Below are 27,826 nucleotides of genomic sequence, written 5' to 3' on the forward strand. Positions count from 1 at the left end.
AGTATGGACTTGCTACTGTAATCAGCGCTTGTGCCAATACATGGAAATCCGCTATGAGAGAAGATCTAGTTTCTTACCTGTAACTCCAGTTCTCTATTTCCATGATAGTCATAAGCAACTCTCCCTCCTCCCTGGTGGAGTGGACAGACACTTTCATGCTCCGCTATTATTCAGCTAGTACAGCCATCAAAAAGAACTGAGGTAACCGCCTATGACTGAGCATAATGGGATATTTGAGTTAACACAGTTCTTAAAAACACAGTCTCTTTTTTCGTTGCTTATAATGGCAGCCTGTGGCCTACATTGTCCTGCACTTCATCTCGCTCTCTCATAGCAAAAGGGTTTGTGAAGGATTTTTTACTGTGACCTTGCAAAGTTATTTATGCATTAAGGGCATATTTCCTCTGATATTTCCCTTTTGTCCCTTCAAGATGAAGAATTTTGACCACTGTATTCTAATCCCTTAGGCTGTGTTATGACTTTCTTAAGTGACTTTTCAAGGCCTTCCCAAAGAAAAGTGAACTTCAGCACTTAAGAAGATACATTGGATAAAGTTCTCTGAGTCGCCCGCAGCCAGGCAGGACTATTTAACACTTCTGATTATCATGGAAATATCCCTACGAGAGAACTGGAGTTACAGGTAAGAAACTATACCTTCCAATTGTAGAATTCTATTGTAAGTAATCCAGAGCCATCTGCAAATTTGCAGCTACTATCTCATTAAGGAGCTTAGGTGGATCAGGCAACTTCCAGCATAACCCAAGATTATCGGTGGTTGCTGACAGATTGTCAAGACTTGGCACCGCTTAGTGAGTCATACAAAAAAGGTATGCAGTTCCTGGAGAAGAGTAAGGGAAAGCAGAGGACTAGTCAGACTTCAGTTTGAGGTGTAAGGGGGCAGGGGCTCCCCCTTACATCTCTGAAGACAGACTAGTCCTCTGCCTTCCTTTTTTCTACTCCATGAACTGCATACTTTTTTATATGACATATCCTTAGGGGCATGTATGGTGGACCTACAAGCACCCCCATCCCTCCTTTTATTTTGTTATACCTTTTGGTGAGTCTCTACATTACCCTCAGAGTTATTTCAATCGAATTATGATCCCCATAGTCACTCAAAACATTTGTGCCATACAAAAGCATTTCCCTCAAATTATGAGAGATGAAGATATAATCAATAATTTGAGGAGCTCTACCTTCCTCTGAAGGTAGACAGACCCTGTTAATGCTTACCAACCTCCTCTTTAACATTATAAGCGCAGCAGAGTCAACTAGAGCCAGCAATTCCTTACCACACTCATTAGATTTACTGGCACCCGCTAATTCCCCCCCTGACATGTTAGCCTGGCATAAAAATCACCCCCCAGAAAGAGATATAACTGCTGTCCCTGCTGGGATTTGACCTCCATTAAAGCAGAGCTGTATGAAAATAGGTAAGGAAATGTTTTATTGTGCACATTCACAAAGTCGTTACTGTAAAAACGAATCAAAAACTGCTTAAAAGTCAGAGCCAGGAGCATTCACTGACTCTGCATGGCCACCAATCAAAAGATTAATCCAAATGGATAGTCCACCAGAAGCTCTGCCAGAGCAAGATGGTGTAGCGGGAAGGCTGAAACACGTCACCATCAAAATCTATCAAATTAGTTTCCCAGGTCTCCTATAATAAAACAATATCAGACATTTTTACAAACTTTTGCCAATCTGGCATTAATAACTTAGTACGGAGACCCACAATGTTCCCGCATAATATTTGTAGCCCAGAATTGTCGATGGCGAAGTTAGAGCCACGGGGGCTTAGAGCAAAATACTCATGGACTTGGCTGGGGGAACTAGGCATAAAGGCTTTTCCCGAAACAGATAACAAGCACTCTCCAGAGTTCACAGGGGTCAGTCAATCCACCTTGTGGCAATCCGATATGGGAGCATATCTGTTTTGACACTGCAGTCCCCAAACCACCTGCTGGGGGTGGCTATTAAGAAAATGATGAGGTACTTGTGTGACTGGCTTGTAAAAATACCCCAAAGGGAGTGTAACAATCTTAGATTTTTTCAAGACTTCCAGTGAGTGAGAATGCAGTAATTTCCTCACTATAACCGGTTGCTTGAAGTTGACTTCAACACAGTCCCCATCTGTATTTTTCCTCGATGACCCAGCCCACTCTTTGCACCATTAGGATAGCACAGTGAAGTACCCCCACCATTATCAAAACATAAAGGCAAGACTCGGGTGGCAGATTTAAATTTACGGTACTAAAAACTTTGTTCATGTCCGTGCCCCCTCCCCCTTGTGTAACTGGAGTGATCCAATAGTCTGGTGCTCCCGATGGAGTCATTTATGCCGTGAGAAATACCCAATGGATCCTTAGCAGCAAAATTTCTGGGCCTGAGACTACAGGTGGGGGTTGAGTAGGTTGGGATTGAGGTTCCGGAATCTGTGAGATGATACCCTCTCTTGGAAACCATACCACTTAAACTTTGCGAAGGCCTGGTGTAGGTTCAGGTGTATTAACAGTACGAGTAACACCAGCAAATGTTGTGGCACTTTAATGCTCAATAGCATTGCACGCTGTTGATGTTGCAATTAAATGTGACTCAATTTTCGAAAGACACTTCCTTATAGATTGCAGATGTGTCTCCAGGATTTTAGAGAAATTCTTATACACCTCCTCCATAGAGATATTATCCGAAGGTGAAAACCTAGTGCTGGACCCCCTTTTGACACTTTATCAGGGCCTTTGGGTTTTACCCGTGATGCCCTTGCATTTGACTTCTTACGTTTAGGCTCAGTCTCAGCAGGAGAGATGATGTTGTCCTGCCTCAAATAGTCTATCAAGTGGTCATGGTTTGTTCCAGTAATACTCCCTCCTTGTAAGTCCACTTGGTGAATGAGAGGTACTGTTCTCTCGGTGTCACTAATAATAGCTTTTTCCACAAGACAACTAATAGCTTTAGACAGGGCAACACAAGGACCAACTGTAACATTTCCTGCACCCGCCCCCCCCACCCCACCCCACCCCACCCCTCCCCGAGACAGCTGTCGTTTGGTTAGGGTAATTTCCTTGGACACCCCCACTACTGCTCACTCCAGCATGGTATCTATACTGGTAGGTTTATATAAAGCCTTCTTCAGGGGACCAGGACCTGGTCAACAAACCCTCTAGCGTGGTCCCATGCTCAGTAAAAGTTCAAATAACCACACAGGAAAAGTCTCGCTGCTAGAGTCCCTTGGTGGTTTTGAGGCTTCTAGCCCCTCCTGTGCCCAGATGCACGCTGGTGGACAAAGTCCCACCCAAGCCGGGCCACAACAGAAGAACCCTCCCGGTAAGCAATAGCGGTGCGGGCCTTGGATGGTCGGATGTAAGTATCCCGCTCTGCGTGAAGACCTCTGTGGTTTTGAGGCTTCTAGCCCCTCCTCTTCTGCCTGGATGCACGCTGGGGGACAAAGTCCCACCCCAGCAGGGCCATAACAGAAAAAGCCTCCCGGTAAGCAATGGCGGTGTGGGCCTTGGATGGCCAGATGTAAGCACCCAAATTAAACAGTCTACATAAATAAAGGTCTATTAGATTAATAGCCCTGCTGCTTTTGCCAATATGTTGCCTAGTCATTTCACTAACTTTATGGCGGTTGTAGACATTATGTGGCTGCAGCAATGGCAGTCGTTTTTCCAGCAGAATGGGTATGCTATAATTGAGCACAGCATTGCCTTCAGCCCTGGTTCCGTGTGCACCTTACTCTGAGGTGCAGGTACCATTTAGCCATCATCAATATTGCTGTGTACCGACCTTGCTAGGAGAAGGTATTTCTCAGCCCAGGGGACTGAGGGACATCTCCAGTATGGGGGAAATCATAGAAAATAATACACCTCACATTTCCTTCTACCCAGGGGTGACGCTTGAACTGCTTGAATGCAGAGTGGTGGCTCCAGCAGCCTGCAAGAATCTCAGGCAGCAAGTGAGCTTCTCCAAATTGTCTACACATAAACTGAACCTTATCAGATACTACACAATCAACCGGATCAGAATAACTCACTATGCCCTTGTATCTGACCTCTGCAAGACTAAAACTGTCCTCTGCTATATGGCCCCTTCTAATCTTAACCTCTGCCAGACTACACCCAGATTGTGTTCTGTTCTAGAATAACACTAGATTGTGACATATACCAGGCTGTCCCCCCATATCATGGCCTATTCCTGACTGCCCTCAAACCCTAGACTCTTCTAAACTGTTTGCTACTGGGCAGCTCACCCCTGAGCCTGGTCTTTATCAGACTGCCTCCTTTCCCTTACCTCTTATAGTTTACACCCAGTCTTGATCTCTACGAGACCACCATCCACACCTATTGTAGGGTAACTTCTGATCTTTACCTATACCAGACTGCTCTGCTGATCCTTGCCTAGAATGGTTCCTAAGTCTGACCTCTGCTAGTCTGCCCTACCCTGGTGACCACCATATTCGATTTATACCATACAGATTATGGAAGTCTCTACTTTGCCAGGCTCCTATGTGACCAGGAGCACCTAATCACCACCATATCTGGCTAATATGAGCCACCATGCTGACCACATCCTGTCAGTCTAACTGTCCCGTCTTCCCCACGCGATGATCGAGCCATTGCTTGCACCCAATTGCCTGACCTCCAGCCAGCGATAAGAATCGTCACCGGTTCTACAGTCCTAATATAGTTCTTTAATCTGCCTTCATAATAGATTTATCTGAATTGTTTCTAGCCCTTTGGGAATTTGTATATACAATCTAGGTGGATCGTTATAGAATACCTGTCCAAAGCTTAACTTCTCAATCAGGAGGCAGATCTTTTTCATACCTAGCCCCCCTGTTTTGGAACAAGCTCCCGCTCCATATATGTCAAAGTGTGGATCATTATAAATTAAAAAAACTTCTTAAAACATCGTTGATTCTGACCTAATTAGATTGATTATCTGTCCATGACCTGCACAGCATCGAGATACCCGTCCCTGGGTGATCTGTGCGCTCTATAAACTAAATTAATAATAATAACTTGTTCAACAATACATATTGATTTTATTATCCTTGGCATAATTCTATTTATTTTAAGAGAAATAGGTTCTGTCATTAATTCCACTAGGAGGTTTTGTGATTAAGTTAAAAAGCGAGTTTTCATTAGGGAAACTCTGAAGTCAGTGGTGCGGAGAAGCCATGAAAGTGTATATATTATTTTGAGGACATCTCTTCGATTTTCATTATTTATGCAGAGGAGAAGGGTTGGTACCAAGACGCATATTCCACATACACAGAACGCAGGAAGTATTTGCAAGCCAGTATTTTTTTTAAAGCTGATATTATTAGGTTTTCAGAGGCAAGCAAAGCATTCAGTACAATTATCGTGCCTTCATCGCAGCATGTAAAACTTTGACATAGTGAGTAATGGAATCTGTCACTGTTAATCAAAAACATCAATCAAACAATCCCTCGCCCTGCCCCCCCCATGGGTTGGAACATCACATCTCATGTATCAGCTAGACTTAGCACACAATAAAAGGAAAGGCAAGGTTCAACCACAGCAGTAGACTTCAGGCTGGGGGGGCAGGCACGAATCTGCTCCACTGAAAAAATCTCCTGGGGTCGCTGGCTATAGTGGTAAGTAATGTGGAGGGGTCGTCCGCTGTGGAACGTACAGGTCACCCTGGTGACTCCACAGGAGAGCCTGCCAGAGAGTCCGGCTCTGGGTTGGTCAGATCATCCATTAGAGCACCCCAGGCTCGGGCTCTGTCTATGTTCCCCACGCCTCTGTGGACTTCCATCAGGAGTAGCCTTCCCTCACAGCCAGCCCATTTTATAAGTTCTCTCTTTCACTCTGTCAGTTGTGGGCCTCTTGGTGCTTTCCAATTGTGAGCTATCTCCTGTTTGGCAATGATGTGTGCTAAGTCCTGAAACCGCCCCGTTATCTTTGTCTTCGATGTGTGGAGGAACCAGCCCACAATGCATTACCCCGGAATTTGTTGGATTTCTGTCCCTTCCATCGTTTGTATCACTCCGTCCCAAAAAGGACATAGCTCAGGGCATGCTCGGAACATGTGCAGAATATGGGCTCTACATTCTCCACAGCGGGGCATGTTGCATCCCGCATAGGGAAATATCTGCTTTTGCATTCGGGGGTCAAGTATGCTTTGTGCAGACTTTTGAAGTGTGTTCTAGTATCTTATCCCAGTCATTCTGCCTGTTAGGGACATCAAGGTCCTTCTCCCACTTAGTCCTCAATGCATTTTGGGGCAATTGTTGGTCCGCTTGCAGCGCCCCAACACTGTTCGCATGATCCCTGCCAAGAGCGCCACTGTTTCTTAATTGCTGACTTAATCGCCCTATGGAGCAGGAAATGTCCCTGCGTTAGGTCAAATTCCGCCCTAAAGTCCTCGAACGAGAGCAGCACTGAATTCCTATAAAGGTCCCCCACCTTCATCGACCCCACATCCGCCCAGTGGTGCAGCCAATTCCCCCACATGTGGGAGTGCGTGCAGGAATTCCAGAGGCAGTTCCAACGATTATGGGGTCTTGATGCATATTCTTTGCTGGCCTCTATTCCAAATCTTCGTCAGTATGCAGAAGTCATGCGGATCATTTGTGTTGGGTCGGCACACTCTAAGAAGAACCCCTAGAAGCTAAGGAAGTGGTGGTGTGAAGGGGCCAAGAGCCGATCTGGATTGCGCCTATGCGCAATTCCTTGGATCAGCCCCTGCAGCTGAGCCGCAATGTGATAGAGTTCGAAATCAGGGACCATCAGCCCCCCTCCTCCGTCGGGCGCTGCAGCATGGCCAGCGCCACCTGACGTCTACCCGACCCCCAGATAAACTCAGTACTCAGTGTTTTCAGTTCCCTGAACCGCGCTCCCAGGATCCATATGGGCAGTGTGGAGAAAAAATAAAGAAGTCGCGGGAGGGCCACCACCTTTATGAGAGCAATTCTACCCATCACCAAAAGTGGAAGCGTCCCCCAGAAAGTCATAGAGGCTCTCAAGGAACCAATTGCCCGCCCTACATTTCCTTCCAGTAGATCATCTTTATTGTGATAAATCTTGACCCCCAAGTATGTTAGACAATGAGGTTCCCATTGTACACCAGATAATTGCTTTGGAGAATCCCCCTTTCAGGTCATGGGGAACAGTCTGGATTTCTGCCAATTAACACACAGCCCAGATAAGAGGTTGAACTCCTCCAGCATGCTTGTGGCCCCCCTCAGGTCCCCTCATGCAAGAAGTGTAACAGGTCATCTGTGTACAGTGCTATTCTATGAAAGTGCCCTTTTATTGTCAAACCCCTAAATGCTCTGCCAGCTCGTGCACGTGCCACCAATGGTTCCATGGCTATGGGGAAAAGCAGCGGAGACAGAGGGCACCCCTGATGCGTCCCCCTTTCAACCAAACAGCTCGCAGATCTAGTCCCACCAGTGCGCACACTGACAGTCGGTCTTGTATATGACAGTCGTGTCCAGGCTATACAAGCAGTATTTATATCTGCAGAGGAAATTGTTCAGATGTTTTAAGAATATGTATGTATAGCAACTTAAAATAACAATTGTTAACAATTGTTTTACTACTTGGTGGCTCATCTCCAGTCAATATTGGAGTGGGTGGTCAGCGAAAGTGTGAAGGCATGGTTCAATATGGACAGAGCAGTAGCCTGCACAATACTGTGGCATCTGGCCTAACTCCCCAAAGCCAGCCACCCTACATTTCCCTCACTCAATACCCCGTTGGCAAATAATCCAGATTTTACCCCTGCCCTGTACCTTAAGGCATTCGTAAATTGGATGGAAGGGGAACGTAGAACCTTAAGTGATTTCTTTCAAGGACCCACTATTAAGTCCTTTGAGCATTGCAAGAAAAACTTTCATGTTCCGGAGACGGCACGGCTTCAATACCTGCAGCTCCGACACTGGGCATTACACCTCATGAACTGCTGGTGGTCACCCGCACTTACACTGCATTTGAAACTTTGGTTAGAACCTTCGTGAACATTAGAGGATTAATCTCTAGAACCTACACCACAATCCAAGACTCCAACCTGCACACCACTCACCCCTATCGGACTCGGTGGGAACCCGCTCTGGGACAAACTATATTGGAAAAACAGTGGGACACTGGAAAGTGATCCCCAAAACACACAAGAGCATACCCCATAGGGAATCAGCAATAAAAAATGATGTTCCAACGGCACCAACACCCAACAGACTTGCCCGCATGTTTCCCCCTGTGTCCCCAACATGCTTGCGCTGCCGAAAAGACAGGGGCACCTTCATACTTATCTGAAGGTTGTGTTCAGTAATTTAAATGTACTGGAAAGAAATTACGGGACATAGCGAGGGAATACTGGGATATCCCTTACCAACGTTCTCTGCTGCCCTGCTTTTGGGATTGAAACCCCCATCTTTAGAGGCTCTGACCCATACAGACTGGGCACTTTCTCAACATTTGACCGGGTCAGCCAAACAGCTCACAGCATTGTTTTGAAAGAATACTGAAGCACTCCCAATAATGGCCTGGTTCTGGAGGCTGTGGCAAATATTCACTATGGAATGCATCACTCATGACGTCCCCTATTCAGAGAAGAAATTCACCCGCTTATGACAACCCTAGTTGATTACTTATCTGAGCTTGAATTTCTCTGCTTTAACCCCCCTCCTCCATTTGCACCCAGATTAAGGGTATTACACCTTTTTACCTGAGAGCCATATCCCCCACCCAGCCTCCCCGTGAGGTCATGGATGAAAGCACTGGACCGGCACGTGGTGTCCTCGCCTATGCACCCCAACTCACAAATAGATGGGGTCCTCCCTTACATTGTACTCCTCACTGCATATGTCGCCTCCTCAACTCCTCACATGCTCCCCACATAGTTGTGTTGGTATTCTGTTGAAGTTTCTTCACCCAGGGGGCGTGGCCAAGCCTGCGACTGAAATGGTCGCCTGGTTCTGAAGCTCCGACGGACGATCCAGCTTCATGACGTATTCCCGTGATAAATGCCTAAATAACGCCACGAGATGCGGCGCACTGGGGAGCTGAAAGTGTCCCGGCCCTGCCGAACAAAAAACGGGACAGAGAGGTGCCCCAGAACTCGTGAAACGGCACCGTTAGAGGCCCGGGGTACGGCCCAGCGTGATGTGAGCTGCGCGGCTGGCGGACTGAGGGGCCAGCGTGAACTGCGACGCGGAGGGCCTGGTGTTACAGCTTGGACCTGGGACCGCGACAAGCAATCACTAGCGGTGAGGCGATATTGCACCCTCCCTCCCCCCCACCTGGTGGTACATGGGCCGCAGCTGTGTCCTCAAGGAGAAATCCTTAACAATCTTGAACAATTTTCAGCTTGTTCAATTTTAACAGCCAAAAACCTTTTTCTTTTCCACTTGAACTTTTGCATAGTGGGCTTTCAAAGCCGCTTTGTATATAAGTTTATTTAAAGGATATGTTTATTGATACATGCTGAAAAGTTCACTGTCGACTGTCACTGTTTATTGTCGCTACTCTATTATGATGAAAATGATACACTATTCAGATGGACAGGTTTGGTAGTATAGAAGGTCCCTCAGACCTCTCCCTAGTGTCATGGAATGTACGGGGTCTTAATGACACTCGCAAGAGAAGGCAGGTGATCCATTATCTACTACAGCATAATGTGGACACTGCTTACATACAAGAGACACATCTTCCCAAAGCAGACACAGCGCACTTTAGAGCCTGTTGGGGTGCGCATAGATATTTTGCCAATTACAGTAAATACGCAAGGGGGACAGCCATTTTGATCCATAAGAGGGTCACCTTTAGCCTTGGTTCAATTCTCCAGGATGATGAGGGTAGATATCCCATCGTTTCGGGGGTCACTGATGGGCAGGAGTTTTGCACTGGTGTGCGTCTACGCCCCGAACACCGACTCCCCTGACTTCTTTCACACCCTACATACTCAGCTTGCCAGGTTAGAGCCGCAGGTTTTGCTTATGGGTGGGGATTTCTGGCTACTTTCCCCTGATGTTTCAGGTTTGTGCACCTCAATCGAGACACTCCCTAGGACTCACTCAGACCACTCTCCGGTCGTGTTACACCTAAAAGTCCCCCGCCCTGAGGGCTTTAAACGACAATGGCGCTTTCCTAGTCACGCTCTCCATGATGAAGTGTTTATGGCGGAGATACGCAAGGCCATCGAAAACTACTTTGCCATTAATACCATTTCCGTAGACTCATGGGCAGTTCTTTGGGAAGGTTTTAAAGCTATTATTACGGGTGCATGCATTGCCAAACACGCCGGAGTCCTCCAGGACCTTCGTAACAAGTTATCACGCATTGAGCGTGAAATCGCGGCGCTAGATGGTACTTCTGCGCATTCCATACATCCTACTTCCGAGGGCCAACGCTTGGCCCTTTTGGCAGACTACAGGGAAACAGCAGACCGGGAAATATTGTACATGGGCAAATACCTGGCGGCTAGACAATATGGCGAGGGCGAAAGGCCTGGCAAGTGCTGGTCCAGATGCTGCGGCCGCCCTATCACAAGGCATACATCACTGAACTACACACCACTGACAAACGCACGTACACCTCCACAACAGACATTCGGAATGAATTTCTGGAATATTTCTCGACTCTGTATTCCACTAAGTTAGGGAGCTCCCATGAGGCACAAAACGAATATCTAGACGAGATCGCACTTGTCTTAATCGAAAAACATATGCAGGACTTCCTAGCGGAACCCATTTCTGTTGCGGACATGATTGGTGCCATAGACGCTCTTCGTGGCTCCTCTGCCCCTGGGTTAGACGCTTTCACTGGAGACTTCTATTAAGAATACAAAGACCTGCTCACACCGCAACTCATTGAGGTTTATGCTGAGGCCTTAGAAACACAACTACTTCCCCCTTCACTCCGGGAGGCTGCCATAATCTTACTCCCCAAACCTGGTAAGGACCCCACGCAATGTGGATTGTACAGGCCTTTGTCCCTCCTAAACCTAGATTATAACATTTTAGCCAAAGTCATCTCTAACCGCCTGTCCCAACTAATGGAATTTATCATATCCCCCGCTCAATCCGGTTTTGTTCCCCATCGATCCACCTCATTTAATCTGTGAACACTCTTCGCAGTAATACATAGGATTAGCCCTGAAGTCCCTGCAGCGGCAATCCTCCTAGATACAGAGAAAGCTTTTGATTCTTTGGAATGGCCATTCTTCCTTTCTGTCATGCATTGTATGGGTATGCCCATGGGATTCATTGCTACAACCGCATTGCTATACTATAAACCCATGGCGAGACTTCATTTAAATGGCACACTCTCCCGGCCCTTCCGGCTCACGTGGGACCCCCCAGGGCTGCCCCCTGTCCCCTTTATTGTTTATCCTGGCTATGGATCCATTGATACGCCATTTTCAGGAACGAAACCTACAGGGGGGTGTACAATTCAATGCTGGCCCCCTCCTGGTTTCTCCCTATGCGGACGACACGATTCTTTACGTTAGAAACCATCAAGATAATCTAGACCCATTGATCAGGGAGATTCTTAGATTCGGCTGCTTCACGGGACTGTGCATCAATTGGCATAAATCAGTTATCTTTCCTTTAACATCAAGCATGCAGCCGTGGGAGTGCGAATTCCCGCTAGAGTGGTGCACGGACTCAGTTAAATATTTAGGGGTTTATATTCACTTGGACACTGCTCAGACAATAAATTTAAACTATGGGCGCGCCATAGACGTGCTAGAAACACAGATAGAGAAATGGCTGAGATTGCCCCTATCACTCGCCGGCCGAGTTTTGATACTGAAGATGGTAGTACTCCCCCAATTTTTATATCTTTTTAACATACCAATTCCTATGGGATTTTTTTTTTTTCTGACGCTCCTGACCTGTCCGGTCTGGGGTGGGAAACAGGCACGAGTCTGGTGGTCAGTCCTCACATTGCCATATGATACAGGGGGATATAGTTATATTATGTAGTGGCCCAATGCTGTTACGCACACTCCTGGTTCCATCCAGATGCCAGGATACCATATTTGCATCCTGAAGCTGATTTCGTCCTCCCTGAATGGCTATCTACTGTCCACCCTAGGGCTTTCCCAGAGACCCCGACGACATTCAAACCGTTTCCACCACAAGCGGGGCGTGGAATAAACGAAGTAGGCTTACTGGTACCACTACATTGTATTCCTCGGCGCTACCCCTCCCCAACCCCCGCTGGATTCCAATCACGGGCGAGTGTTTGGTACAGCGTACTCTGACGACATTTGAAATTTCGGGTGATTTGTACCCTGGGGGTCACATCTTTTCACAATCAGAGGATGCTCAATTTCAATCTAGCAGCATCATGGATAGATTTGTCCTTGGCCGCATTAGATCCGCGCTACGCTCCACTTTGCCTACCTTCCCGGTCGAGCCAGACTCGTTCCCCCCGCTCACGATGATAATAGAGAGCACAAATAGCGTACATTTAATTCCCAAACTATACAAGACATGCGCTGCTCTGAGACCTGTAAATGACGACAAAATCCGCAGCGATTCGGAGGCTGACTTGGGATGAGCAATGGGCCAATTGTTGCGTAGTCACATAAGAAGTTTCGCTAAATAGCAGGCACAAACTCCTCCATTTCAAATTTGTACGCCGCACATATTTCACCCCTGCTATGGCACACAGAATTGACCCTTCCAAACCGCATAACTGTCGTATATGCACAGCACATTATGCCGACTTCGCACATCTTACCTGGACATGTCCTAAACTGAAGCCCTACTGGGAACGCATACATCCCACATCAGGGCAAATGATCAACCTTCCCCTGATTCCTACTCTGGAGGTGGCCCTATTGGGATATACAGTTAATTTCCCTAAGAAGATCAGGCTGTTAGCATCCCTGGGGCTACTATAGGCGAAACGGGAGGTGACTATCCACTGTGGATGCAAGTCTGTGCCTACTATCCAGAATTGGCCAAACAGCCTGGCCTATTGCAATGTAAATAGCGAAATCTATGCTAGTGTAATGCCCGGTACATGCCGTCCCAAGGACATATGGGGTCCATATCGTTCAAACGTGGAGAACATGCACCAGACGTCCAACTCTCAGCTGGAACGGGGCATTGTACCGGAGGGAGTGGGGTCAAATTTCCACTAACAAAACCCATTGTTCTCGAAGAATTGTAGACAGGCATGGCTCACCCGGATATGTATCAACGAGGTTGCATGAATGACAAGACTGCTGGGATTAATGGGAGGACGGGAAGAGAACTGAGAATATATTGCATGATGATAATGTTCTGATAGTGCTATTTCTTTTTCACCTAGCCTGGGAAATTAGAACATGACTGTAATCTTTATATCATGTAATTTTAAACTGTGACAATATATGGCAATTCACAAGATATGCATATATGTCACTTTTGTACTTAAGAAAATATGAAAATAAAGTTAAAAAAAAAAGGTTTCTTCACACAGCATGCTCACTACTCTGGCTGGCAGACACAATAGCATTAAACTGTAATACTTTGTTGTCATACTGAATGTTCTACTGGCAAGTGGTTGTACTTGAGTGGTCTGTGTTTATTTTGTCAACTATTATCCATAAAAACTAATGAAAATATATTTTAAATAAAATAAAAGTTGATCTTTGTCTTGAAAACATGAAAGACATAGTGGTATCATATGTGCACAGAGGACTAGATACAATGTAGCATGGTGATGATATTCAGAATGTGAAAGCTGTAAAACTGATAGGGGGTGCAGACTTGAGTAAAAGAATGTGTATGCTACGCGCTACTCATTCTGATGTCTCGAATATCCAACATTGCTGGCAAACACAGCCAGAGAGTTTTTACAATCATTTAAGTGTTGAGGTAATAGAACTCTAGCACCCCTAGTGAGAATCTGTTGCATAAGGATTAAAAAGAAAATGAGTGGCAGGGCAGGGGATTTTAGGAAGTTTCACATTTCATAGCTTAGTCTAAGAGAGTGTCTGATGCTTTACTGTTGTAATGATTACGTTGCGGTTCCCTTTTATGGATGCATTATGAATCAGACATAGACACACTCATTTGAGACAATAGTTGGCAATGAGACTCCAAGCATTAACGTCACTTACTTTTCAATGTGAGATGAGCTGTCTGGCAAGTGGCAAAACTTGATGCCACAGTTGATGTTGAAGATCAAATTAGCAGGTAGTGACCCCCCACTTTTTTTGGCTGATGTGAAGCACAGGCCACAAGCTGTCTTGAAGTCATGGGACATGGAATTTCAATACCAAGTCAAAGATCAGAGCTCTGTGATCTCTGCACTGGTCTCATAGCTTTGGAAGTACAAAGAGCAACATAGAGGTCTTGAAGGTGATTTCAATGAATAAGGGGCCTGGAAACCACAAATGTTCCACTTTTGTAAAGATAGACCGAGAGCAAGCATGAGCACCACTGTACAGAGCTGGCTACTGATACAGTGAGTGGGTGCAGAGCCTGTTTTCTTGGGTAGCAGTGGGAGCCCCATGTTTACACTCACATTTGTAATCTGTTTAGCCCATAGAACAGTATCTAATTGGAATCCAGGCTCCACCACTATGATGCTGATCAGGTTATCTATCTTCTAATGGGTGTATAATTTGCTCTGTTTCTGACCTTGCTGTAGCAGACCTATGTGATGAAGGGAAGCATGTATTGCTTGTGCTGAGTTCCTCCTCTATGTTTGAGGAGCTTGCAGTGTTGGAGTAGGTGTTATACATACATGTGTGTGAGCGAAGCTTGGCCTTTTGCTTCCATGTGGCGCCTGTTCTCGGAATCTTCATTTTTATACAAAAGCCAGAACGGTTTGCTTTGCCAAAAAAATGTTTACTTCGTTATTCACTATGGGTCTCTTTCTTTTAGAGCCCTCTTTCCTTTATGTTGCAATACTACAACACGGAAAGCAGATATGTTTCCTTTGTGTTACATGATTGAAGCTCCTTTACATGAATTACATAGTCTATATTATTAGCCGCCATTGGAGTCTTGGAATTGAAGTGCATTTACTTAAGAAATAACTCAATATTGTAATTCCTGTGTCTTATTCTAGTGATTCATAATTGGGAGTCAGGAGATACTTTGTAGATAATACGCTGTTGTCAAAATGACTCGACTCTCGAAAATGCCTGGTTTTGCAGCGGGCGCCAGAGCTATGTTCAGAGCACTCTGAGCTTTGAAAGCAGGAGGGGGAGATCACACCGCTCCTCACCGCTGCTCCTCACCGCCGCTCCTTACCGCCGCACCAAAACCTTCTACTGCCTAACCCTTTATTGCAGAAGCTGCCGTAACTGCTGAGCTTTTGGAGCCCGTAGCCCGCAACCTGTAACCCATAAGCGGTAGAGCGGTAGAGCCCTGCAGCAGAACCCCCGGCAGGCTCCCGCTGCCGCTGAAGCTGAAGCCCTCGTACCTACCGGGCTTACAGGTTTGTGGCTGCCTGGCGGTTTGGGGGCCTCGGGTAAACGGGCATACGGGTCAACGGATCAACGGGTCTGTGTGGCCTGAGCTTGAGTCAAGGAGTTAGGTCTGTTTTGAGGCATAGAGCTGGCTGAGGCGGCTGAACTTAAAACGTGCCGGCACCGGTAGCTCCCAGGAAGAGAGAACTGGAGACGACTCAAGGAGGGGCCAAGGTGCCACAGTTAGCCCGGGGGTTCCGGGGGTTTTCCGTGCCATGCTTTGTTTGTTTAATTTTACTCGCCTGTCTGCTTCGCCTGTTCGCTTCTGTTGTGTGCCTCCACTCTTCTGCTGTGTGGCGGCGCTATTGAGCAACTAGCAGACCCTTACCTGGAAAAACCAGCTGGTCTCCTCAAGTCTCAAGCCTGTTGATGTGTAGTTGTTTTACATTCTGCTCACATTCTGCAGGCCTAGCTGTAATCAACAAACCAACTAACTAATTAAGGCAAGCTAAACCAAGCCTATCAATCAAACTTATCTATCTTGACTATTGCCTATCCGTCTATCGGGCTCATAGACCATTGCGGGCCGTACCAATATCATCACTTCCGTCACCCCGCACCGATTGACAGTCCTACTTAAACTACCCCGATCACTTAAACTACCCCGATCAGACTAATTTATTGTTTCATTATTCCCACGAGGCTGGGGGATGTGAGTGAGTGGGAACATACATCTGGCGATAAAAGGAAGGTTCCATATCGCAGCCTGTTGCATTTCGGGGATATTCGCTGCCCCATTGCTTGGTGCTCCGCGTTCTGCCTGCTGTCTCCCCCGCCGCCACTACCTACTAAAACAGGTGCGGCCGCTGTGTGGGGAGACTACCAGGCCCATAAGCCACTGCAAAGAACTTCACAGGACACGCCCCCTTTGTGCCTGGTGGTACTTAAAACGTCAGCCCGATCTTTAAAGACCGATCTAGATTGGACCGGGCCCCCCCCCTTTCTTTATCCTCCTTCATCCCTGCACACATGTATCTGTATGTATTTGCATGTATGCTTGCTTTGCTCCTTTAAACAGAAGTTCTGTGAAAACGTTTATTAATATCATCATTATCTAACATCATGTCCACAAGGGGTAGCAGAAGTAAAACGGCTGTGGGTGGTGTGCAGGGGATAGGCCCATTAGATAATTTTATTATAAGGGCAAATTAAGCCATAGATCAAGGCATTATGCTTCTGGAACGCAGAGTATCCCAAGATTTAGCTTTAGCCAAACGATCCTCCTTGGGACCTCTAGCGTTAGCCAGAACTCCAGTGCAGGTTAAGGATATTGGCCCCACAGTAGATGTCCGCGCAGACGTGCACCGTATGCCGAATGAGGTTGATTTGTCAGCATCACAACTTCTAACAGACTCACAACTGAGCTTGGCATTAGAAAGGTCTCCGGAACTGCTAATTAATCCTACACCAGACGAGACAAGCATGAGGGGGTCAAGGGGGAGGAGGGAGGGTGCTATACGGAAACAAGCAAAACAGACAATTGTGCCAAAGGTCAAAAAGTCTTGTATGACGAAGAAAAAGCACGGGAAAGAACTAAACCACCATGGAAATAACGGCAATAGGAATACACACTCAGATGTGCAAAATGTAGTTTTAGATACAGAAAGTGTAGAGGCCTTGGATACTTTGGGTGGATTATGCAACAACTGTGAAGCAAATAATCAATTGCTGGCAAGAATTGGGGAGCTTTTCAACATCTATTTGTCCCCAATAGAGACTAGACTCTTACATATAGAAAAACAACTGGCCGAATTGAGTGCTCTCCCCAAAAACCCTCCCAACCACGGGGCTTTAACGACCGAGGGAATTAAACCTAGTAATTTTAAATCATTAGGCACTTTAGGTAAAAAAAAACATGCCCCAGTGGTAATTCCAAATGTAAAGTTAAACACCCCGCTGGCTCCAGATAAGAAAATGGCAGATGAACCGGCAATTTCTACTGTGCCTACTAGACAGAATAATAATATACCTAAGGTCCCCACCACACTTCCCAAAAGGGCTTGGGACATGGGAGTGAAAGAGGGCAGTCTTAAAGTTAATCTCCCCCCAGAAGCTAGCCCCTTTGTGGTGGTTATGACTGGGGTTCCAGAGGTGGCGGATCATATAGATGAATCCAGTTGGTCATTAAAGAACAAAGTCCAACATTGGCTTAACATTAATCGTCCGCTACCTCCCCATCGGTCAAGTAGGATTTTAATGGTGCGCAGAGTGCCATGGGTGGGACATGAGAAGAAAAAAATCCAAGGCGACTGTGTTATAATTAATTTTGAGGACCCACACACAGTAGATTACATATGCTCATGGAGAAATCAAGGGCGTAATGTATGCATTGAAACGCAAAGACTCGCCTTTTTTTATCCCCACAGGAACCGATCTGGGCCGAGCTATGATGAAAACTGGAGTAGAATAGGCCGCCGGGATTGGGGAGGAGATCGGGGAGAGTGGGGAGGGTACCCCTGTAGTGATGGAGAATTTATGGAAACCTGTAGAGGGATCTCGACTTCCAACAGGTATAGCTGTCTGGAGTCGGTAGATTGACTCACAGTAACTACCATGTCCCCAAACAAAGATCAAGAGGGGTCTAGAAAGAATAACCAGACCACCAGACGGATAATAGCCACCTAAAACCAACCCCTGTGAACAGGGATGTAGGTGTAGATGAAGTTGTAGCATTTACCACACAGTGCCCACTAGCCATGGGGACAAATAATTTGGAGATTGTTGTAATGGAAATCCCTGGGGGTGGTGAAGACAGTGCATCACCCAAACACAGGCCTTTAAACAAGGTGATTACAAATGGGAAAACTGAAAGACCCTGTTTAAATAAGTCGACTAAAACTGACCTTAGTATTCTTAGCTGGAATGTCGCAGGGCTGGAGCCTAGATTATCGGACCCCGATTGGCTAAAAACACTACTTGATAAAGATATAATTATGTTTCAGGAGACTTGGGCTACTACTGATCTCCATATAGAGGGCTTTCATTGTAATAGTGTAACTGCAACCAAGCCTGACTTTGGCCGCCCCGTGGGCGGATTACTGATTGGTATTAGGATAACGGCAGGTGGAAGCATAAAGATAATGCCAACCAAAAGCCCTAATATTCAGGTTATTGAATATAAAAGAAAGGCCCCTATTTACGTGATCAATCTTTACAATAACGATTTCTATTCAGTCTCAAACAAAAATTTTATAGAACTTTGTAAATTTATATCTGATGTGATTGAACCATTAGATAAAAGCAGGGGTAATAGGATCATCCTAGCCGGGGATTTTGATGCAAAGATTCCTAATTTTGAATTAAACAAAGGAAATATCCAAACTGATCGTGCGGTAAAACGGGGCATAGAATTGGATTGCTCTATTTGTGAGCATGTTTTAACGAACGTGATGGACGTAAACCATATCTTTACAACTAATCACGTTCCAACATTCAGAGGTAGAGACCACTCCTCAATTATTGATTATATTTTTATGTCACCTGAGTTATTTGATCGCCTTATAATGGCTAAGGTCTTAGAAACCGCTTTTGGGGATCATAATGCATTAGTGGCGAAAATTAGCTTGGGTCCCCACCCAGTATTCGCATGTATATTAGGTGCAAGAGATATTACCCCCGTCACAAATAATCTGAGGTTGAAATGGAGGGGGGTTGACAGTGGAAGGATAGTCGAGCTTGTTATAAACAAGCATCAGCATCTGATTGACTCATGTATACTCTCAGATGGGAATAATTTAAGGGTAATTAAAGATTTCACTAGTCTATGTACAGTTATCAAGTTACTCCTAACTGTCCCTAATCAAAGGATAGATAGGGACCCCAGGTGGTTTGATAGAAATTGTTCAGTTGCTAACAGGGCCTTACGCAAGGCATTGAGCGCAAAACCGAGGTGCCAATTGGAGGTTAGGGAGGCAAGAAAGAAGTATAAATCCACAATAGAGGAACGCAAGGCAGCGATTCTGATAGAGCACTGGGAGGAGCGATCTGATTCCGCAGCAGGGAAGAACGGAATGACTTTCTGGCCTGTAGTGAAAAAGATGCGTAATATGGGAAATCAACTATCAACAATTAGCTGCATCATCCCGAGTGATCGGTGGGAAGATCACGTCTCCAAAGTATATGCCACACCCCCAAATATTAATGATGACTATACATCTGGCCAACTGTGTTCTATACAGATTAGCTTAGGTGAGGTGACTGTGGCTATTAAACAGAGCCTTGGTAATAAGGCCCCAGGGCCAGACGGTTTTCCAATAGATATAATTAAATGGAAACCTGAATTTTGGGCACCTATCTTAACGAATGTTTTTAACAGCCTACCCCTAGCACCTATGCCCGACACATGGTCCACAAGTATAATAGTGCCAATATATAAGAAGGGGGAGAGAACAGATCCAGTGAATTACAGACCCATTTCACTCCTAGACAACACTTTGAAAATCCTGGGACGAGTCTTATATAATAGAGTAAATACTTGGGCAGAGGAATCGGGTGTTTTGGACCCGTGTCAAATGGGCTTTCGAAGTAGGGTTGGGACGACAGAGCAGTGCCTGAACTTAAATTTAGTAATTGGCAAATATAACATCGCCAGGTCGTCACCAATTTACTTAGCCTTTATGGACTTATCGTCCGCATTCGACTTTGTAAATAGGTCTAAACTGTGGTCTATTCTTCTAAATTATGGCCTAGATGCGCCCCTTGTACATTTCTTGGCCTATCTGCACACCGATACAAAAGCCCATGTAAGGATCGGGATGGCGGGGGAAATTTCAGGGGCCAAAAGAGTGGAAAGAGGAGTTAGACAGGGGTGCGTTTTAGCACCCCTGTTGTTTATTATTTATATTAATGGGCTAAACAACTCCCCAAAATCAGCAACCATGGATGTCCCGAAAATAAGGGGGGGGGGGGGGGGTTGTTACCGACATTGCTTTACGCAGATGATGCGGTTCTTATGGGTCTCACACCGGACGCCCTACGCACCCTGGTTAAAAGTTTTGCACAGTATATGGATAAACTAGACCTCAAAGTAAATTTTAAAAAATCTTTTATTATGTCGTGTGGGCCAGGGAAAAGACAGCTTAGTGCTATTTCTGTGGGAACTGATAAGTTATATTCCACAAATACTTTTATCTATTTAGGAATGGTTTTTGCTGCGAACGGCTCGTGGAGTGGACATTTGGTCCACGCCACGAGCAAGTTCTCAAAAGCCATTAATTCTATCTTAAGTCTCCCACGGCCTAAGAAAATAGGTGCAACTAAAGCAATTTAAAAAATTTTTAAACTGCAGTGCGTACCGGTAGCAACATATGGGGCTGAGATATGGGGTTTGGGTAAGACACTTGGGGCCTCATGTAGGTAGCCCAATACCGGTCGGTAACGGCCGATTTTCGGTAAATATACCGTTACCGACCGGTATTTAGGCTTTTGCATGTAGGGGGTGAATTTCTGTATTCGGAATTTACCGAATCGGTAAAATTACCGATTCGGTAATTTTACCGATTCGGTAAATTCCGAATACAGAAATCAGATGTAGGGGGACTGTGTGGGTGTTGTTTGGAGTCGGTATTTACCACCAACTAATAGTTGGTGGTAAATAAAGTATGGATGAGTAAAAGCATTAAAAAGCGCTTAGAAGGGGGGGCGTGGCTAGCAGCCAAGCAAGATGGCCGCAGCCTAACGGAGCTCCGAGGGTGAGGCCGACTCCCCCGCCATCCGCACACTGATCCGCTTCACCAACTGTCCCTCCTGGCGCTGGGCTGGTAACCAGTAGGAAGCGGCGCCGACTGAGCCGCCTCCGGGGCTCCTGGGTGCTCCTGAGCCTGATCGGCGTCGTCCCGTTGGTGGCGGCCTGTGCCACCGGCCGCGACCGGGGCCTCGATTACTCGGAGGTCCGCCCGTGGTGTGCCTGAGCCTGGGCAGTGGCTGTGCCCTGAAGCGACCGGAGCAACGGACGACGGCGACGCTGGGGCGGACCGGGGTCGCCCGCGACCTGGGACCGGGTGGAAGCGCCCCGAACTTTGCGGGGGGAATATTGTCCCCGAGCTCGTCCTGAGGAGCTGCATCCGGCGCTGTGATCCCCGGGGGCGTCGCCCCGACACCGGCGCAGCCCCGTGGAAGGCGTAAGTGGGGGCTGCTGCAGTGAGCCGGAGCCAGGGACTGTGACCGATCCCGGCGGGAACCGAGGTGCGCCGCCGGATTGAGGGTGGCAGCGCTGGAGCAGGCCGCGATTGTCCGCGCCCTGGGGCCTGGTGAGAGCGCCCCGCACTGAACGCAGTCTGCGGCGGTCCCTGCGGAGGAAATATCGCTGCCGTGATCCGCAAGAGGGAGGCGCGACTGGCGAGGCTGGGGCTGCCGCTGTGGTCCCTGTCATCGGCTCTGCGGCTGCCCCGGCGCGGCCCCGCGGACAGGGTGCGTGGGGGCCTCCGGGCTGCTGTGGTGGGCCGGTGGCCATCCGGTTGATTGGAGGCCTGTTTGCTGCTCCCGCGTTGCGTGGTGACCTTGCCCCCCCCTCCGGCCGTCTGGGTGACGAGAAGCAGCGGCCCGAGACGGCGCCCGACGGCCCCACGATGTCCGGGAAAGGGAATCGCACGCACCAGCAGGGTAAGCTGGACAAATTTGCCTACAGTAAGGACGCGGCCGTGGGGGCCGGGAGGTCGGACGGGGCTGCTGCGGTGGCAGAGGCGCCTAAAGTAACACTGGAGGACATAATGCTTGCCCTTAACAAAGTGCAGACCACGGTAGGATCCATCTCCACGGATGTGTCCTTGCTCAGGGCGGACTTCCAAAAAATGTCGTCCAGGGTCACGGACGTGGAGCGCACCACGGCGGCTTTGACGAGCGACACTACGCTCCTGCTCCAGCGGGTGTCCCAGTTGGAGGCCGAAGCGAAACAAATGGCGGCGAAGATGGACGATCAGGAAGGGCGATCCCGGCGCAACAACGTCCGCATAACGGGAATTCCCGAGAGTGAGGGGAAATCCGCCATGGACTTGTACATAGAGGACTTAATAAAAACCAAACTGCAGCCTCGGGGTCTCTCTTCATTCTTTTCGGTGGAGCGCGCCCACAGAGTGCCTGGGGGTAAGCCCAAGGTTGGGGCGCCCCCTCGACCGGTGCTGGCCCGCATCTTCAATTACCGCGACAGAGATGTCATCCTCCAGACGGCCCGGGTGGCGCCACCGTTAAGGATTCAGAACTCGATGGTGTCGTTCTTCCCGGATTTCACGGCGGCGGTGGCGGCACGGCGGAGAAGCTTCCAGGAGGTCAAGAAGACGCTGAGGGCCCGCGAACTGCCTTACTCCATGATCTTCCCGGCGCGCCTTCGGGTGGTGGCGGAGGGCAAGACCCTGTTCTTCGAGACGCCGGAGGAGGCGCAAGACTGGCTCGAGGGCTGGAGGCCGGCGGGCGGCCCTGGGAGATCGAACAGGCGGAGGCGACGATCAGAGGGGGCGACGGACGCCGGCGACCTGGATCCGGGAGGGGAGACAATGGACCGACCCTGATAGGCAGCGAGACTCCGTGCTGAATGCTAGTGACTGCCTTCAGGGATGCCTCGAAGTGGAGGCCTTGTGCAACTAGACGACGTCGGCTCAACGATATTTCCAGGGGTGATCAGTTGAACTTTGTCCAAAGGGGAGTATCTGGTCTTCCTCGGACCGCCCGCTCCACTACACGCAAGTACTGTTTGGGGACTTGGGATCTGAGCACTCTGCTGAGTTGGGGTGGCGGGCAGTTTGGAGTCCGTATGGCAGGGAGGCAGGGAGGGGGTGGGTGGGTGAGGGAATGTTTGCAAGTTTTGTTTTACAATTTTTGATTATACTGTTGTATATGGTTCAACACACAGTACACGCACCATGCAATGTAGGCACGGCCTGTGCCGCTCCGTTCTTAGCACCAGCTCTGCGCTGCTCCTGTCGCGAGAATGGCTGACACGACGCTAGGGCGTTCCATTGGGGTCCCCCTCACTCCGGCGCAGCCTCTCTCCCTCCTTACATGGAACGTGCGCGGCTTAGGCGATAAGATTAAGAGGGGTTTGGTCCTCCAGAGTCTCAAGAGATGCTCCCCTGCGGTGGTCCTGTTGCAGGAGACCCACCTAATGGGCACTGCTAGTAAAGCGATGGATAGATGGGGGTACAAGATGGTGATACACTCTGACTTCTCCTCTGGTTCCCGCGGGGTGGGTATACTGGTAAAGAAACAGTCCCCGTTAATCATAAAAGGCACTCGGGCGGACGGTTCGGGGAGGTTTGCGGCGTTGCATGCCCAATGGGAGGGACGCCCCCTGAATATTGTTTCGGTCTACATTCCCCCTGCCCTGCATGCTGTGACTCTCCCTGCGCTGAGCAGCTTCTTGCTTGATCTACCAGAGGGAGAGCTTATAGTGGGCGGCGACTTTAATGCGGTGGTGGACGGCCTGCTTGACCGCCACCCGGAGCGGGCTGGTGGAGAGGGAGCGTCTCGCCTCGGGAGCTTCTTCGAGGCACTCGGACTGGCAGATATATGGAGGCTTCATCACCCAACACAGCGCCATTACACATACTACTCGGGGGTGCATAAAAGTTTGACCAGAATAGACTACTTCCTGGGTTCGCAGGGCAGTCTCCAGTATGTAGACAGTGTGGAAATCAGGCCCAGGGGCATATCGGATCACTCACCGCTACTTCTACAATACACCCGCTACCACCTAACCAGACGCCGTGTCCCCCCCTTGCACCCGGGTTATCTCCAGGTTCCCGAAGTCGGCAAGACACTCGGGAAGGCTACGAGTCTCTATTTCCAAGAAAATTCCTCGTCGGTAGACTCTCCGGCTACCCTCTGGGAGGCGTACAAAGCGGTCCTGAGAGGACACGCGGTCGCCTCCATCGCGGCGCACCGGCGCGCGCGGCATCTTGAGCTACAGTCGCTAGAGGCGGATCTTGCCGCGGCAGAGGCACAACAGGCCGCACATCCATCGCCTGCAACCTCCCGGGAATTACAGGTGGCGCAGGTGAAATATAAGGAGCACCTGGCGGACTGTACCAGGCGACGGCTCGAGGCCACGCGACACAGAATTTACGATGTCGGGGACAAGACAGGGAAGCTGCTGGCATGGTTAGATAGAAGGGAGGGTGGTTCCAGGTGGATTGCGCAGCTCATTTCGGGGGAGGGTCAGAGGGCAACTGACCCGCGTGATATTGTGAACACCCTGGCGGGCCACTTCGCTGCGGTCTACTCTTCCGCTTCTTCCATGTCGGAGGAGGAGGCGATGTCGTATGTTCAAGATCTGGACATGCCCAGGTTATCCCCTGCCGCGATGACGGCCTTGGAGGCCGATCTGACGGTGGACGAAATAGAGGCTGCGGTGGGAGCGCTTCAGTCGGGTAGGGCGGTGGGTCCTAACGGCATCCCGGTTGAGCTGTATAAGAGGTTGATAGGGACGCTGGCCCCTCACCTGCTCGCTATGTTTACCGACAGTTTACAGCGTGGCGAACTCCCTCCGGATCAGCGCACGGCAACTATTGTGGTCCTCCCGAAGCCTGGCAAGCCGGCGGAGGAGTGCACCTCCTACCGCCCTATCTCGCTCCTCAACGCAGAGGCCAAGATTCTGGCCAAGCTGCTGGCGGCTAGGCTAACGCCGCACCTCACCGACATTATACATCCGGACCAGTCCGGCTTTATGCCCGGCAGAAGTACGTCCCACAACCTGCGGCGTCTGCATGGTGTGTTGGCCCGGACGGGTCAGGTGAGCGAGCCGGCGGTGCTTCTGTCGTTGGACGCACAAATGGCGTTCGACATGGTCGAGTGGCCCTTCCTGTTCGCGGTCCTTCGCCATCTGGGATTCGGGCCCAAATTCTGCGCCTGGATTCGACTCCTGTACACTAAGCCGTTGGCTCATGTTGCGGCCAACGGGCATATGTCCGGCGATTTCCCCTTGTCGCGTGGCACGCGCCAAGGTTGCCCCCTGTCGCCCTTATTGTTTGCCCTGGTGTTGGAGCCGCTGGCGGCGTGGATACGCTGGGAACCCTCGATAAGGGGACTCCGATGGTCAGATGGCTGGGAGGACAGGGTTTCTCTCTACGCAGATGACATCCTGTTGTACCTGGCCTCCCCACGGCGCTCCATCCTCACGCTGCTCAATATATGCAGGGTCTTCGGCAAGGCGTCGGGGTACACGATAAATTGGTCTAAATCCGTCATGTACGTGCTGTGTGGCCCTCCGCCGCAACTACCGGCGGATTGCCCCCTCAGGGTGGCGGAGGGGTCGTTCAAGTATCTGGGTGTCCACATCACTGTGGACCCAGTGGTATTCCATCAGAAGAATCTTCAGCCTCCGCTGGACCGTCTTCGTCGGGATGTCCGTCACTGGGGGGCGCTGCCATTGACCCTACTGGGGAGGGCGGCGCTCTTTAAGATGATGTCCCTGCCTCGCTTCCTATACGTGCTCGAAAACACACCATATCCAGTGCCTCCGGTGTACTTCCGCTCAATCGCGGCACAGGTGTCTAGTCTTCTGTGGCACAACCGACCGGCTCGTATTGCACAGTCCAAACTTACCCGCGGCTGGTACGACGGGGGGATAGCACTGCCCGACATCCAACTTTATTACTGGGCGACGCAACTCAAGGTCATCAATTATTGGCTCCATGCCCCGCAATCGGATCCGGCATTTAAAGCGGATAGAGCCATATTGGGCACGAGAGGTATGTTGTCGCCCCTGTATGATGGGAGGCTCGGCCCGGAACTTATTGGCCCCTTGCGACAAACAGTGGCCGTGTGGCACGCGGCCCAGGCCCGGCTGGGATGGAGAGGAGTTTTGACCCAGCTCACCCCCTTGTGGGATGCAAAACGGCTCGGGAGACTTCGACATAGCAGGGGCTTCGACAAATGGGATGACATCGGGATCTCCACGGTGGGCGAAATGTGGCACAAGGGTGCAGTGATCACCTTCGCGCGCCTCCAACAACAATACGAGCTGGCGCCCACGGAATGGTTCCGGTACACCCAAATTAAACATGCGCTGCTCGCCGCTTTGGGGCCTGGAGCCACGGTTCCGGAAGCGTCACCACTGGAGGATAGGTTGCTCACAGATTATATGCCCCAGCGGGCGACATCATTCACGTACCGTAAGCTAATAAATAATCTCCCGGACCCTATGGGCACCCTGCGGGAGAGGTGGTCCACTGATGTCGGGGACTTTGACGACCCGGACTGGAGGGAGGCGCTGGCGTCCCCGCGGGAGGCAGGGATACCTTCCAGGCTTCGGTTGGTACAGCTCCGGATTCTGCATAGGTCCTACTACACCAGGCACACACTCCACAAAATAGGAAGAGCACCCCATCCATTCTGCCTGCGCGGCTGCGGGGAGGAGGGCACCTTCTACCACACCATCTGGGAATGCCATAAAATCCAAGAATACTGGAGGAGAGTGATGCGTACGCTGTCCCAGGCGGGGGGTGTGTCACTTGCACCGGAACCCAGGCGCTGCCTGCTAAATGTATGGGAGCCCAACGACCTGGGCAGGCAAGCTCAGTGTTGGGCCACAGTAGGCATCGTGCTAGCTAAGCGGAACATAGCGCAGAAATGGGGGGTGGGAGAGGTGCCGCTTCTGTCTGTATGGGGGCGTGACATGGATAGGGCTATGATAGCCGAACGCTCAGTATACATAGGGAGGGGTTGTCCCCAAAAATGGTCTAAAATATGGGGGGCATGGAACACATATCGTGGAGATATATGCGAGCCACCACCAACGCTTGAAGATGAGACCCTTGATGCGGACTGAGGTGCAGGCCTCTATGGTAAACAATGGGGGTGTGACTGTTTGGGGTGGGCACCTGTGTGGGGGGATTGCCGGGAGGTGGGGGGCTGCACTGCTTCGGACTTTGTTACATGCTGAACACCGATTAAATAATCGTCATTTGCTGTACTGTACTGTGTTAAAGAAAATAATAAAAATTGTATTAAAAAAAAAAAAAAGCGCTTAGAAGTGTGCACATGTGGCAGACATACATGCCCTTAGGGCATGTATGTGTGCCACATGTGCACACATGGCCGAATCAGGGGTGCAACAGGGTGTCAATGTGACACCCTGCCACCCTTGCATGTGCTCCCCCATTACCGAATCGGTATTTACCGATTCGGTAATGAGGCATACCTTCCCCTCAATGGGAAGGTATGCCTCATTACCGAATCGGTAAATACCGATTCGGTAATTACCGACTCACTCCGATTCGGTAACATTTACCGAATTTTTACCTACATACACTTTACCGATTCTTAAATACCGAATCGGTATGATTCGGTATTTTAGAATCGGTAAAGTGTATGCCACCTACATGAGGCCCTTAGTATTCAAACCGAGGAAAATCGTTTCTGCAGGAAATTCCTTGAAGCCCCTATG

At 49.1% G+C, this 27,826-nt stretch overlaps 1 protein-coding gene across 4 annotated transcripts in view; it reads left to right on the forward strand.

Annotated features, from left to right (window-relative positions):
• The window catches only part of UBE3B (ubiquitin protein ligase E3B), a 389,404-nt gene that overhangs the window by 236,924 nt on the left and 124,654 nt on the right, over positions 1-27,826 (forward strand). The gene's annotated exons all lie outside the window — the stretch shown is intronic.

This window comes from Triturus cristatus, chromosome 11, assembly GCF_964204655.1.
Source record: "Triturus cristatus chromosome 11, aTriCri1.1, whole genome shotgun sequence".
Lineage (NCBI taxonomy): Eukaryota > Metazoa > Chordata > Amphibia > Caudata > Salamandridae > Triturus > Triturus cristatus.